At 34.1% G+C, this 15,724-nt stretch overlaps 2 protein-coding genes and 1 pseudogene across 9 annotated transcripts in view; 1 reads left to right on the top strand and 2 right to left on the bottom strand.

Moving 5' to 3' along the window:
• The window catches only part of IMMP2L (inner mitochondrial membrane peptidase subunit 2), a 926,645-nt gene that overhangs the window by 433,650 nt on the left and 477,271 nt on the right, over positions 1–15,724 (bottom strand). The window lies entirely within an intron of this gene.
• The window catches only part of LRRN3 (leucine rich repeat neuronal 3), a 34,950-nt gene that overhangs the window by 5,873 nt on the left and 13,353 nt on the right, over positions 1–15,724 (top strand). The window lies entirely within an intron of this gene.
• On the bottom strand, positions 13,642–13,731 carry LOC117073917 (annotated as a pseudogene).

The following is a 15,724-nucleotide window of genomic DNA, read 5'->3' as shown; positions in this document are numbered from 1 at the left end:
CAATAAATATATTATCAGGATAGCAATCCTTCTCCTTCTCTCCCTTCCCTACCCCATCCCAACTTACTTTCTGATTTCTAGAGTCAGAGTGGGAGCTCCAGTAGGCAATGACATCTCCTTAGTATCACAATCCTCTTCTTTTCTTTTGGGCAAATTTCTCTCTGTTTTTAAATGTGCTCTCCAAATTTTGCTTCACATAATAGTAATTAATTGACTCAACTTGTGAGAAGGATACAAAATATAAACACAATAATTGTGAATATTTGTTTAAAGCTCTACCATTTACAGAGCAATTTTTCAACAATTACTTTGCTCCTCAAAACGATCAGGTGAAGTAGGGTAGATATGATGATGATGAACATCTTTAAGACAGGAGAATGAGGTTCTGTGAGGTTAGAGACTTGCTAACATGTTGAGGTGCAAGGGTCTCTGACTCCAGAGAGTAGAAGAAAATATGGGTGCAGCACTGGTCCCTGGCATTTCTGAAGTTAGTAATAAATGTCAGTTCCCTTTTTATTGAACTTCCACTCTAGATCTTACCCTTCCAACAACTATGTTTTTGTACCATACCACACCATATCTGGATAGATTTTTGCAAATTAAAATATTTATTTCTTAAATCACAGCTATTGCTCTGCCTGAGTTAAATTAAAAAAAAACAAAACAAAAACCCACAACCCACATCTATTCTTGGAGAAAAAGACTGTATGTTGTTCTACCTACTCATCCATATGTTTGTCTGACAGCATTAGCACTTTGATAAACAGATACTTGGCAAAGGTCTCAAAAACTGGATAAAATGAGATGAGTAAATTATTTAGGGATTTTCCAGGTTACTAAAAATTACAAACAAAGTCTCCAAAGTCACTTAAGAACCCCCAATGGATCAAGTGTCAACATAAAAGCAACTTCTTTAGCATCTCCTTTCTGGTTTGTCTTGGGGAGAAAATGACACACTAAATAAGATAAAAATACTAGTTAATTTGAAAGTAAACTGGTATATTTGTAAACTACTAAAGTCAAAATGTCAGTAAACTTACATACATTACTCTGCGCGCCCTTTCTAGGGGAGATTTTGTCTGTCAAAAGTCATACAGACCTTGAAATGAATAAAAATCCCTTTAAAACATGTTCTAAAGTTTGTCATTTCACGCTTTACCTCCAGGAGGTAAAGCATCCACAGATAATCAGCTACGCTACTCAGGGAAGGAATTTAAACATCACCACTTTTTGCATGTCTGCATAAAAAAGGCCCACTGAATCAGTTAAAGGTTAGCATCAATAGGCAACATTCTCTATTTCCAAAGGCCTGAAGCTCCTGGGATCTCATTCCCTAAGGAACAATGGAAGAGGCACTGTTTCCCAGTTGGTACAAAACAGGACTTGAGGAATGGCAGAATGTGTTCTCCCGGGATTAAGCCCCTGAAGGTGAAGCTCGGGACTCACAACACTTACAAGTGACATGAATAATAGTAGATATTTTAACTATAGAAGACATTTAAGAGACTTCGTTTTCACTGTGGTAAACAGGCTTGATTTGGACTTATAACATTTTTCGAAAATTATCAAATTAATAACGACTACAATGAAATAAAGGCAAATATTTTAGTGGATTCATTCCCTGGGGTAACATTTGTTCTATAATTTACAGTCTCATAATGTTGAGAGATCAAAGCATTTAAATAACATTGTCAACTAACTTGCAGCTTACCTTTCTTAAGGAAAACAAAACAAAACAAAACAAAGTTAAAAACAGACGTATTTTTCAAACATACAATTTATGTTGACTTTTATGTCATTAGACTGTTTACTGTATTGCTATATTTATATGCCTCCGAAATATGGAGTTTTAATGGGGCCTAAGTTTAATTCTATTTTTATCAAAGCTCAGTCACTCAGAAATACCAAACACTGAACATGTTCTACAAAAAGTATTCAACATCTATAGAATACGTGGAACCACAATGACCTTTATTGAAATTTCAATAGTTGCAGGAAATAATTTCCATATATATCTACACAGATATTTTGATTTCTACAAAGGCCAAGGGGTTAATGGCCTTACACTGCAGGTGCCCAAGGCATTGAGAACAAAAAAGATACAGCAAGTGAAAAGAGAATGAGTCTAGGTCACAATGCTATAGCATTGAAAAGAAAGTGCAACAGAATAGAATGGAAAGAGCAAAACAAGGTGACTGCCATATATGAAAGATAAACATACTCTAAGATCATATAAACTTTGAAAGCTCTATTCATAGTCATTCTTGAATGAAAAATATATAAAATGCCATTATAAGATATAAACTTCATCCAAGTCAATTTGTTGTGTGACTAGCTGAACTGACTCACTTACCAAACACATAGTTTATATTTGTTCCTCATATTGTCATTTATTACCCACATATTTTTTACACAAACACTACAGTTGTTTAAAGAGTGTCATAAGGTGATGTTCAGCTAACTTTTTAAAATCAGTGAGGCATTTTCCAAACCACCATTTCCTTAATCAATTACTTTTTAATGAGGAAGCAAAATTTATAAATATCAAAGTCTCATTTTTATATTTAGGCTATAAATTATACCATAATATGCTGCTGTTGGGCAAAATAATCAAAGTAAGGAAGAATTAAAACAAATGTGATGACATAAATTAATGTAAGCAGAGACCTTATACATTCAAACCACATCATCTATCTTAGACAGTCCTTCACTGGCTAAAGGAATGGTAGTAATACTGGCAGATCTCGTTTACAACATACAAGCATTTTCCGTGCCAAACATTGTGCTAAGCACTTAACACACATTTTCTCATTTAATCGTCATAACAACCGTACTATGTAAGCACTATGTTTAACCCATTTTACCAACGTGAAAAATAAGGCTTAGAGAAGAAAAGTAACTTGCCATAACTAATGAAGAACAGAAAAAGGAACCTAGGTCAGTTAGCTCTCAAGAACATGCCTCTGTGCATGAGGCAACACTGCCTCCCGTTGGTACTGCCTAAATATAGCTAGTTTATATCGCCTTCCAAGAGTCAGATTCTCTATCAAAATACAAAAACTCCGTTTATAGTTTCATATCATACATTCTGCTCATACTAGAATATTATATCTTTGTAGGATTTTTCTTTTGTTTCTGAGAAAGGAGTGAAGCTTTACTTATTTGTATTTGAGTTTCGCGATCCACTAGATTAACTAAAATGATTTTTTGCAGTTCAATTCACAGCCAGATCTGTGAACCGGCAGCTTATAGCTTCTTCTTTCATCATTTTTCCATCAAGTGGAAGTCAACATACTTCTTTACCTGAGGTCATGCAGTATAAATGACACGAAAGAAAAATGCAAAACTTAGCTTGTTGGCCTCAAATTTCATTATTTATAATAAGGTTTCCTTGTATCTAGTTCCAAATTTTGGACACTTTTCCCCCTCATGCATTCTCTTTTAAATGAAGAACATGAAAATAGTCTGAATACAATTTCATTGCTACTATGAGCATCAATTTTCAATGAAATTCATCAGTCTTCCTCAGTATGCATAAGCTTCTAGCCCTGCAAGGTTAATTGATGAAAGCTGTAACTTGCTTTTCAAACTGAGGATGCTGAGCCAAACCTAAAACTTTAGTAGAAGCGTTCTATACTAGCTGTTTGTAAAACTTCAGCATTTCTTGCTGTGTCACCTCCTGAAAGGACTATCAGGGGAGTCCTTCGACTTGACTGTCCTACGAAACAAAATCTGAATGTAAAATTAAAGCAAAAATGTTGTTGAGGATTCCTCCAGTGATTAAAAATGGAGTTTAGAGAGCTCACATCAACATATATTTTCTGTTCAAAATGAAGATTTTTTTGAAAATTATAAGCAATTAGACAACTGAAAAAATAAATTCAATTTTGAGGTGATAAAAGGTTAAAGTACTGTGAATCATGAATAACCTAACAAATAAGAAATAAAGAAGGACATGTATAATTTTAAATTAAACTTCTGGGGTTTTTTTCCTGCTACTTCTTATATACAACAAAGACAAGGAAGAGGAGGAGAAAGAGAAAGAAGAGGAAGATGTTGGGCAACATTTATTTAACATGCTCTACAGCCTGGAACCTGGGTAAGCTCTTTGTTCACCTCCTCTCATTTCACTTTGGTTCCACGAGGGAACTGAGGCTTGAAATGAAGAAGCATTTGCCCACCTTCGCTCAGTGGAAAGGTCCTGATTGGAATCCTGAATGTCTGACTCTGAAGCCCATGTTATTATGTCTTCCTTAGCATATATTTCTCTCTCTTTTTTTAAATTTCAATAGGTCTTTGGGAAACAGATGGTGTCTGGTTACATGAATAAATTATTTAGAGGTGATTTCTGAGGTTTTGGTGCACCCATCACCCAAGCAGTGTACACTGTATCCAATGCCTTATCACGTATTTCTTAGAATAAGCATAATATATTAATCCTTAGAGAAGCATTTGACTTTTTATGCAGAAGCATCGAACAACAGGCTCTTTCTACAGTTTGAAACTTCTCAGCCAAGATCAGGGGTATATATATAATAATATGCTCAAACTTTATATATAATAAAAATATATATATATATTAAAATATTTATAACATATAGATTTAAAATAAACATAATAAATGCATCAAACTTTACAGTTTTACCACATGGTGCAACCTGATTAGTATAATATTATTTCATAAATAATATAATGATAATGAACACAATATAATTCAACTAATCTAGAAGTATTACTTGTGGATTTTCTACTTAAACATTCTTATTAATCTGTGTAAGTTTAGAAGTGTAAGGTATGTAAAAATATCATGGTTGAATTCCTGGAGAATTTATGAACATCTAAGATCTTTATCATTTCTTAGGGAATGGAAATCACTAATGAAATAAGGAAAATTTTCTTGATCATAAATATCTTGCAAATTGAACAAGTAGAACAATGTTTTAACCTTATTCTTTCTGAATGTTGCTCACCAGATTTGAAAATATTTGAAAACTTTTAAATATCTTTCTATATTTTATAAAGATGATGAACATTTATAAGTTTAAAATTCCCCCATGAAGAGTTTTTCCTGTGTGGAATGGTAACTCCTCCTCCTTGATCACCACATTCTGCCTCCACCCCTGCTAGTAGTATACCAAATTCTCAACCCCATTTAAGCATGATGCTTTCTTTTCACATCATCATATTTAGTTTTTAAACAATGTGCTGCTCTGGATTTTACTTGATAGAGACTTTTATGTCTTTGAAAGAAGAAATATTCTAAGATAATATCTTACCACTTATTCATTTAGACATTTCATCTCATGGTCATGTAATCAACGACCATGATATAGATACATCCCTAGTCATTGAACAGAACCTTGGCATACTGATAAGGAATAATGTCTATATGATACAGCAAGTAGAATCATATATTTGTATCTGTGATGATGTACTACCAAACTCACTTGGGTACTTTTAATGTGTGATCTCAGAATCTATAAGAATAACACCTAAGAATCAGAATCAATATTTATTTTCTGCACAAAGTTACAGAATTATTGGGTAAAGATTCAAGTCTTTTTTCTTTGTCCACTGTCTACCATTTTTGTTTTAGATTTAGTAAAAAAAAAAAAAAATTACTTGAGACAATCAATTGCTTGAATTAATACAGAATATACATATAGGTACAACGGGTACAATAGGTATACTGTCTTGTATAATTCCTGAGAAATATACAAGAAAAATAACAGGTTAAATAGGTATATTGTCTTGTATCTTTCCTGAGAAGACTGAGAAGAGGGTATAGCTAAGTGAGTTAGGGGTTTGATTTTAAGGGATCTGACTTCCTTAGTAAATGACCTCAGTTAATATGTAATAATGTAAGGCTGTGGTAAACATAGTTCCTATCTCTACTGTCCCCAATCTAAAAAAGTATACCATCCACAGTCATTTCTTGGCAGTCAGGTGATATCTCTAGGGTACTAGGTTATGTATCCTTAGGAGAAACATCTACCAAAAGTGGACAAACCTCTTCTGCCCACATGTTCATGAACTCCAATTTTCATACACTATATCTCACTATATGTCATTCCATATGGAACTCAAATGAGGGTCACCCAGAAACTGCCACCAATATGATTAATGAGTAAACTCTACACTGCCCGTCAATTTCTTTTAAAACAAAATGAGTCAGAATATAACAGAATCCCTATATTGGGACAGATTTTACAGATTTTAGGTCACTTGTTAAAAGTGACTTAAAGACATAATTAGAACCCAAACCAGGTGACTCAATCCTTGCCCAGTGGGTATTTCATAGCACATTGGCTATAGTCACAGTTTTAAAAAGTTTGGACCATATGCTCCTGTCAAATCATTCTTTTTTTTAATGCATCATGATGACCAAAAGTTCCCAAACTCAACCCTATAGAGAAACTCTGCAGTGCCTTCTCTGTGAAGGGCCCATATTTGTGGAACTTCTTAGCTGCTGGAGTTTAGCAGAAGCACAATTCACTGTCATCCAGTCAGTTTTCAAGATGTCTCTTTAGATTGTCATTTTATTGACAGTAATGTGTTGCTGCTGCTTTGCATCAAGCATGTTAATTACTCGAGTCTGTAGTTTTGAATTTGTGACCTAAAGTGATTTTAGCTGAAGAGTTGTTTTGTTTTGTTTAAATCAGTTCAAATAAAAGAGAGACAGAAAAATTACCAAGTGGAAGTCCACAAGTATAATAAAAGAATGGAAACCATAGTAATAGCAAGTTTGAAGTTTCATACCTACCTAAAAAATAAATAGAATAATCCAGCTTCTTCGTGCTATTCTATTAGAAACTTCCACTACTCTGGGACATTTCATCTCAAATTTAAAAAGTTCTGAAACCATTCTTCACTAATTCTCTTTGCTAGGGTCATAAAAGACTTTATAACATGTATAAAATAATTACAATCATTGAAATCATAAATCTCATTGTAAACTTATTTTTTTTAATGTTAATTAAAACCCCGTTGTAGACCATATAGTATAGGACAACGAGCACTCAAGTCCCCGAGTTGCTAAAATTTAAACATTGCTGACAATAACATGGTCTTTTTTAAGACTATAGTGTCCATTTATCATAGTGACTTCACAGTTTTCGTTTCTCTCCCTTTTTTTTTTTTTTTTTTTTGTTTTTTGAGGCGGAGTCTCGCTCTGTCGCCCGGACTGGAGTGCAGTGGCCAGATCTCAGCTCACTGCAAGCTCCGCCTCCCGGGTTTACGCCATTCTCCTGCCTCAGCCTCCCGAGTAGCTGGGACTACAGGCGCCCGCCACCTCGCCCGGCTCGTTTTTGTATTTTTAGTAGAGATGGGGTTTCACCGTGTTAGCCAGGATGGTCTCGATCTCCTGACCTCGTGGTCCGCCCATCTCGGCCTCCCAAAGTGCTGGGATTACAGGCTTGAGCCACCGCGCCCGGCCTAGTTTCTCTCTTATTTTTACTCTAATTAGCACTGTGTGTGAGTACTAATGAATGTTGTTAAATTTTAACAGTATCTATTAGACTTTGTTTCCTACAAAATGTAACCATATCTCAAGTAATAACAACTGCATTACTCCATCATCTCAAAAAACCTGTATTAGCATTTCTGCAGATTTATAGTTATAATGGTACTTCTTTATCTCTATTCCATTGCCAACAAGCATACATGCATATGTTTATACTTTCACACACAGACCAATATTGGATTTTTTTTAATATTTGACAACTGCTAATAGTTTTTACCAGTTTATAAATATTTAACTAAGTCTAGCCACACTGATTTGCATCTGCTTTCTAAGGACTTTTTCTTCTTCTAAGACATGTCATATAACTAACATGGTAAATAGCGTGATGCATTTTTAGAATTATTTTCACATAAATAAACAGAAAAATATCTACTAGGCAAGTAAAATTCTACAACCTTTTATGATAATCAGAGCCAAATGCCATTTAAGTAGTTCTATTTTGCTCTGCCATTTCTCCTGTTCCAATATTTTCACTTATAAGTTTAAGTTACAGCAAATTCTAATGAGTTCTTATCCGTATGATGGCTTCTTAATATGATCGTGATTAACATTTAAGTAACCACTCTGTATGTGTCTGGTGCAGAAGAACTTTTTTATACTATGAACTTTTAATGCATTATTTTATTTAATTTTTACAACATCCCTTTGAAGTAGGTACTATCATCACTCACCTTTCAGTAGATGAGGAAACAATGACATGGCAGCAGCAGAGAAAGACTAGAGTCCATGCCTGATCCCTTAATGACTAGGCTGCTTCTACTGAACACCATTTTGAGAGTACCAGAGAGCAAAATAAGGCATTTGTATTCTCAATTCAAGAAATCTTGGGGTTAAGTGTGGAACAAAATGAGAACACTGAAAAGTGATACTCCTGTAATATGCGTGTGGGGGAAGGCTACATTTTCATTTTCACTTCCCCAGGTTAACATTCTTCATATCTCTGAGTTTGGGCCCATATTCAGGCAACTTTTTTGAAAGGCAAATTTGCTGGAGGATGCCTTCCTTCATTCATGCATGCACACACATACGCCTTTACTATTCACATCTTGAGCCAATTTTGCAGAGTTGGAAATGATGAAACTCCAGGTACGGGAAAGACAAAAGTCATATGATTTTCTTTCTCCCACTCCCTCTGTGTCCTATTTTCCTGTAAATGTTTAGTTCTGTAATCCACAGTTCAAATTTATTGTAGAGAATGAAACAATTTCTTTTGTTATCTGCTTTAGATTTACCAAACTCTACATTTTGTTCTGGAAATTGTTCTCACTTCTGTTGTTAATGTTCCATGTTTATATACTTTGATACGATGTCACTTTAATAACTAATACCATCACTTCTATTGAAGCTGATATCAATTTTTTAAAAGGCTGAGGGGATATTGTATGTGAAACTACTTAGTATGGTTGCCAGCAATAGTTTTAAATCGTGCTAAATAATAGAAAAGTCTCATCATTAATCCCCCTATCTAGTCTTTTTGATTCGGGGCTTTTTAAAACAAATGCTAAAGAAAAATTTTTAAATGTGAAGAAAAGGAAAATTAATAGTAGGGATGAAAAGTGTGGCGGACTTGCCACAAGTGATGAGATGTTAATGTATTCACAATAAGCTGTAAGCTACACTTCTTATCAAATTAAAAATACGCATACAAATACCCAGGCTCTCATCCCATTGGAAGGAGGGTAAAATCTATTTAGAACGAGAGGGTCATGGCTTCTAGAACAGTGGGGAAGACAGGAAAAGCAGAGAAAAGAGGACAGTCCCTCACACAAAAGAGGAAGAAAAATAAAAAGAAGAGATGGGGAGTTCCAGATATAATAGCTCTTACAAGTGATTTGGGTCTAAAATGTGAATCTACTTGCCAAAATACAGACAGCAGAGGCATGACCACAGACTTTCAGAAGCTCCCAGTCCAGAGCTATTTCCTACTTTCTTACTAAAGATCTCATTGAGACAATAATATATTCTTAACTCTGTAGATTGCAAATATGTATTTTCAAATAAAATAACACAAAATCTTTGAAGTGCCCTTTAAAAAGTAATTTGAGTCTTCTTCATGAAATAAACTAAAGAATTCTTATGTCAATAGGCTGAAAAATTACAAAACAGATGTCAAATAACCTTCATTTTGCAGAAACAACATTCTATGAAACTGACATCTAGTTATTTCAGTTAACATCATGTATAAAACTCAGAAACTCAGAAATTATGCATCCAAAGAATGGAATACTAATTCATGATAGCATGTTGAAAAGAGTGGATGAGAACAATACACCACAACAGTACATAAATTGACCAAATGAGACTGCATACATTCCCGTCTTCCATGACAACAGAAACTTACTGACAATTTACATCTGGTTTGCTCCCTTATTCTGCAAATCACAAAAATGGGTTGCTGTAGCAACTGCCACATGCAATTTAGCTGGCTGGGGGGAAAACACCCTTAGAGTACTTTCTAAGAAACAAATACAGCATGGATTTTTATTGTTCCTCCCACTCTAAACTGAACAAATCTCCTGACAGGTCTATTTTCTCATAGCTTTAAAAATGGGCATGCTCTCTGTTCTTTGCATTTATATTACATGTACTACCAATTTATGCAAATGGTGAAAAGAAAAAAATCCATAAAAATATAAAAGAAATAGATGAAGACTGCCTGAGTCACATGAATGGGATAGGGCCATTGTCTTTTATAGCATCCCCACTTTTTATCATTGACAGCCCTTTCAGCCAGTTTAACTCCACTGATGCATGTATTAAATCTATGAGTGACACTCCCAGGAATACACAACACCTCAATTCTGAAAGCACCAGCAAGGCCAAGCTTATTTTTCTGAATCAGAAACAAGAGCAAGTACAAATAATAGGCAGCTAATTTTCTTAGAAACATATTTGTAATCTCACAGTAACACATAACATAGTCTGTTTCCAAGGATACAGCAGAGGACCTTAGAACATATAATACCAACATTGGTGCACATTAGAGCAGACAAATTAGCACCTACATGCTACATAAAATGGAAGGAATACTCATCCTTTACCGACTTACTTCTCAATTGGGAACTAAGAGAAGAGGCAAAGTATCTGGAACATTGAAAGCCCTGAATGTGGAACAATTAAAGCTCAAGTCATTGTTCTCCTTATTTAAGGGCAAGTTTGACAACTTTTCAAACTCTACAGATATTGGTCTGATGTGGGAAGGTCAACTTTTTTGAAGCATCTTAACTATCATCCCTTGAAATAATAGAAATCTCTTTCTTCTCTCTAGAAATTCACTTGTTTTGAGAAACTCTCTAAGAAAAACAGTCCAATTAAAAACACACAAATAAAATGAAAAACAGATATGTCTTCTACCATCACCATTTTTGCCACGTGAAAACTTCTCATGAACTTCTCACCATCCGAGGCTTGAGATAAAGGCTCGCTATTTTGAGGCAGAGACTCAAATATGGGAAGAGTTGGTGAAGTACAGCTGCTAAGAGATGCGAGGGACTTATAAATAACATTAAGATAACAGGAATTAAAGTCTCGGTGTGTGAAAATACTGTGTATCTAGGATGCAGATAAAAACTGCCCTTACAGATCTTGCAGAGAAAAGTACCTGACTATACTGTATAAGACTTCTGCTGTACCATTTAATCATACTAAAAAAAAAAAAAAATGAATCAACACACAAATAGATTTCTTTTCCACTGTTCTCAATTTAAAAATAATTGGAGAAATGTGCGTTTTGTTTAGAAGAGTAAAGAAAAACATTCATTCGATAGTACCACATAGAATCATTTGCTTAATAGCATTTCTAATATGTTATGCATTTATTCAATCTACTTCTTTCTATATTAAAATGCAAAAACAATTACTCTGGATATAAATCCTAGAAAACAATCAAAGTTTCTATTAAATCAGAGAAGAGACAGTTAAGCTGCAATGTGATTTGCAGATGCTCATGAATAGACAATACTTAGAATTTCTCTCACTAGAATGTGAAAAAGATAGATGGGAGAGATTCAGAAACTTCATTCTTTCCCCTTTCCCTCTGTCTCTCCTCCCCTCCCTTCTTCCTTCTCTCTTTCCTCTCCCATTTTTTCTTTCTTTTTAGACAGACTTTGAAGAAAAGTTTATAAGTCTAATAATTTAAATTATATGGGCATGTAAAATTGCCCTATATTACAATGCCAGCCCTGCAGCAGGTAGAAAATTCCTTTCAACATTCTATTGTAAATAGTTTATACTCAACTGATCAGTCACAGGGGAATATGGGCAGATTCAACCTCCTACCTCCTTTGTCTCTAAAAAGAAATTCTGGGTAGTTCTTTGTATACTTATATTAAAGTCATTTCTGTTCAGAAAAAACTCAAAAGAAGCATGTTGAAGAAGGGGCAATGGAACATGAAGCAATGAATAAAAAGATTCTGTGCATGTATACCAAGCATTCTGTATTTTACCTTATCTGAACAGATTTTTAGAATCTACATGCTTTACTTAGGGCTCTAGTAAAGTAAAATCTCAAATATGAAATTCAATAGATGCGCTTCATGCTCTGATTAAATGTCAAGGCCACAGATTTGTTATTTCAAATCTAGTGAGCAATAATTTTGTTGGCTAATAATAAACTCCCAAAGATTTATTTGCAACATTTGGCTGTCCATTTCAAAGCTCTGGGTCATGCTGTAGTATTTCCAATTCTGCAGATAATATTATAGAATCTAGCATGCAAAGCTTAAACTTTTAAGTAAATTTTACTAGTTTCATGTGTGCTGAATAGACTTTGAGTTCTTCTGCTGAAATTTTGCACCAAAAATATTTCCCAGTCCCAATTTGCAGCAAATATTGTCTTGATTTGCATCAACTTTTCCTTAACAAAGTATAATGGCTTTCTTTACAATACTGTTTTTTATTTTTATTTACATAATACAGTACACTGTCTTCTGTAAGTGTCACTTCCTAGTGCAGATTCTTAACCCCAGTCTAGGTTTGGAGACACAAACCTCACAGATTGTTGATGTATTCCATTTGATCACTATCAGCTGGCAACAAGCATGGTCTGGCCTGCAGCCACACCAAACCAATTTTCTAGAGGACTTTTCTCAGTACTTAACACTCAATTATATTAATGTTTATTATTGCTCTTTTTGTTGTTGATACAGGTTTTTACATTAATTCTGGAAGTCTGTGGCACTTCCAATCATTAAGAATATATTATAACCTAAATTACATGATTTTCTATATTCTCCACATACAAATGTCACAAATTTTAAGAAACTAATCTGTATATCTTATACCCCCACTACACTGTGCTATTACTAGAGATATGATGTATAAAAATCAATTGAAAACCATATCTCAAGTACAAAAAGATATACAAACAAAACATACGTATCTCTATTAGTTTCCTCACAACAGATTTCTTCAAGATATAATAAGAGTAGACATTGGATTAGAAGAACTTTTATGATTCTTTTTAAACAATCACAGATTTAATTATACCCTTCTAAACATACTAGTATTTTCAAGTGGGTTTTGTTACACTTTTGTAATCTCCTGAATTTAAAAAAAAACCACATATTTATTTCTGTTTGCCAAGCTTATATCGTCACTAAATAGTTCATGCATACAACCACATGAGTCAATTCAGCATTCTCCAGCAAAATAAGGGTCACATATGAGTACCCTGTACAGCAAATTTGTTTAAATGTATAAGAAGATGGAAATTTATAATTAAAAGCAACTGATATTCATTCATTCAGTAGATATTTATTGAACTACAATGCCAGGCAATATTCTAGCTAGGCACTGGAGATATATAGCTCTGAACAAAACAGGAAACAACTTCAATAAAGCTAACATTCTAGTGGAGGTGATGGGAAGTAACCAAAAAAAAATGCAAATAATTTCTAGCAGTCTTAAATGATCTATAAAGAAAACACCATGGTGAGAGTGACTTTAGGGGGTATTTCAAGTAAGGTAGTTCATAAATAAGGTATTACCAAGAAGAATTAAAGACCAAATTAAAGAACAAACATCTAAAATGTGTAAAACATTTTCAGTACAATTTAACATGTTCATTGCCAGCTACATGATTAACCATTAACTTTTCTTCCATAATTAAAGTTTTTTTTTTTCAAGTCAGGTTTCCAAGGTTTGAGGGAGGCACATCTCATACAAGAGCAAGAAAACCCAATCCTCATGCTTATGAACTACAAAAGCATCTTAATTAAGTTTTAAAAGAAAGTATCATTTAATTTCACTGTGCAAAGAAGACAAGTCAGCATTGTATAGGCTTACGCAGTGAGTAAGACATAGGTCCAAACATGAAGATGCTTCATTAACAACTAGTAAGGGGGCAATCAAGTACATATATCTCTATAACACAAAGCTTTATTACACAGAGCTCATAGGAAGAGGCCTGAAAATGGAGTCAGGGACCTGGGACAGAGTTCAGGAGCCATCACTGATATGGCCCTCCAACTTTGACCACCTCATGAAATCTCTCTGACTCACCACCTGTAAAGTGGGTATAACTGAACATGCTGAGAGGATTGTTAGGGGAATCAAGTAAGATCATATGTGAAAACTGAACTAAATTTGTACATTATAGTACATTATGACTGTGACTACTATTGCTGTTTTTATTGTTTGTTGCTATTGTTATATGATGAAAAACTGAAGTTAATGGAAAGGGCCCTTAAAAAGTCTTCAGGGGACAGGTGCAGTGGCTCGTGCCTGTAATTCTAGCACTTTGGGAGGCCAAGGTGGGCGAATCACAAGGTCAGGAGTTCAAAACTAGCCTGACCAATATGGTGAAACCCTGTGTCTATTAAAATTACAAAAATTAGCAGAGCATAATGATGAACAGCTGTAGTCCAAGCTACTCAGGAGGCTGAGGCAGGAGAATCGCTTGAACCCGGGAGGTGGAGGCTGCAGTGAGCTGAGAACATGCCACTGCACTCTAGCCTAGGTGACAGACCGAGACTCCTAAAAGTATTTAGGATCTGAACTATACTAAAATATGCAAAGATAAGTAAAGCATCAAAGATCCTATCTGTTCATGGATATTAGACATAAAGACATCATTAGGGAAAATGATATTCTTTTTCAAATCTCTGTTTTCCATACAATTGAAAGGAATCAGTCATTAAAGAAAACCTCAAAACTAATATTTTTCAAGTCCATATCCATTATTGTGACAGTTTAATTATTTTTCTCATATATTTAGAATAGCTTTTATTCACTGAAATAATATCTTATCTTCCAAGAAAACATAAACAATACCAGGAATGATCACAAATATAGATTATATCTTACTAACCAGTGTCATGAATTATAATTAACAGAAATCATGAAAAAGTTTTATTCCTTTCTTGGTTTGGATGTTGAGCTCCAAGCCCAAAATGGTTTAGTATAAACTTTACTACATAACTATCTTAAGGAAAATATACAAAAACGTAAGTATAAATATCAAAATATAAGTATAGAATACAAATAACTTAAAGTTCAAAGAATGTTTCTACATATATGAAATTAATGTTGAGCAATTCTTGATTGAGCAATGTGAAATATTTCTGCAACAGACATTAACTTGTAAATTAAATAACTTTCCTTCACAAAATAATTTTGTCTTGGCATATTGGAACAGTAAAGTTAGGTGAATGCCACAGATCAAATTTAAGGGATTCCAGATCTTAAACCATGTAACTGTGAAGGGAAAATTTCTTCTCCTAACTCAGATCCAATAATCAAACACTATTCATTTTATCCATAAAAATGTATTAAATCCTACCCTGTGAAATTGCTATAACATAATATAAAACCATTCGCTTTTCTGAGCCTAAATTGATAGTCTGAAACATAATCCTAAATTATCTGGAGAGAGCTTATCTACTAAGAAATTTTCCCAAACAGGTGATTTGTCACTTAGCTTTCACCTAATCCATATATGAGATGAACACCAGACTTCTAAGAGGGAAATGAATGCAAATTTACAACCTTGTTTTTAAAGAACTCTTTTTCTCCATTAAGATTTAGAACTCCCTTTGGGGCTCTAGTCATGTACAATCTTGCAAAAAGACACTTAAGTGGGCATACTGCCTATGCTCTTCATGGGTAGCAGTTGTAAAAAAAAAAAAAAAAAAGAAAGGTAATGTTACCAAGGGCCTATATTGTCCATTAACACAAAATTAAAATTTGGTATGCATCACAAAT

This window comes from Trachypithecus francoisi, unplaced genomic scaffold, assembly GCF_009764315.1.
Source record: "Trachypithecus francoisi isolate TF-2019V2 unplaced genomic scaffold, Tfra_2.0 Lachesis_group4, whole genome shotgun sequence".
NCBI classification, from domain to species: Eukaryota; Metazoa; Chordata; class Mammalia; order Primates; family Cercopithecidae; genus Trachypithecus; species Trachypithecus francoisi.
Note: the sequence above shows the minus strand (reverse complement) of the source record. Positions and strands in the feature narration are given on the sequence as shown.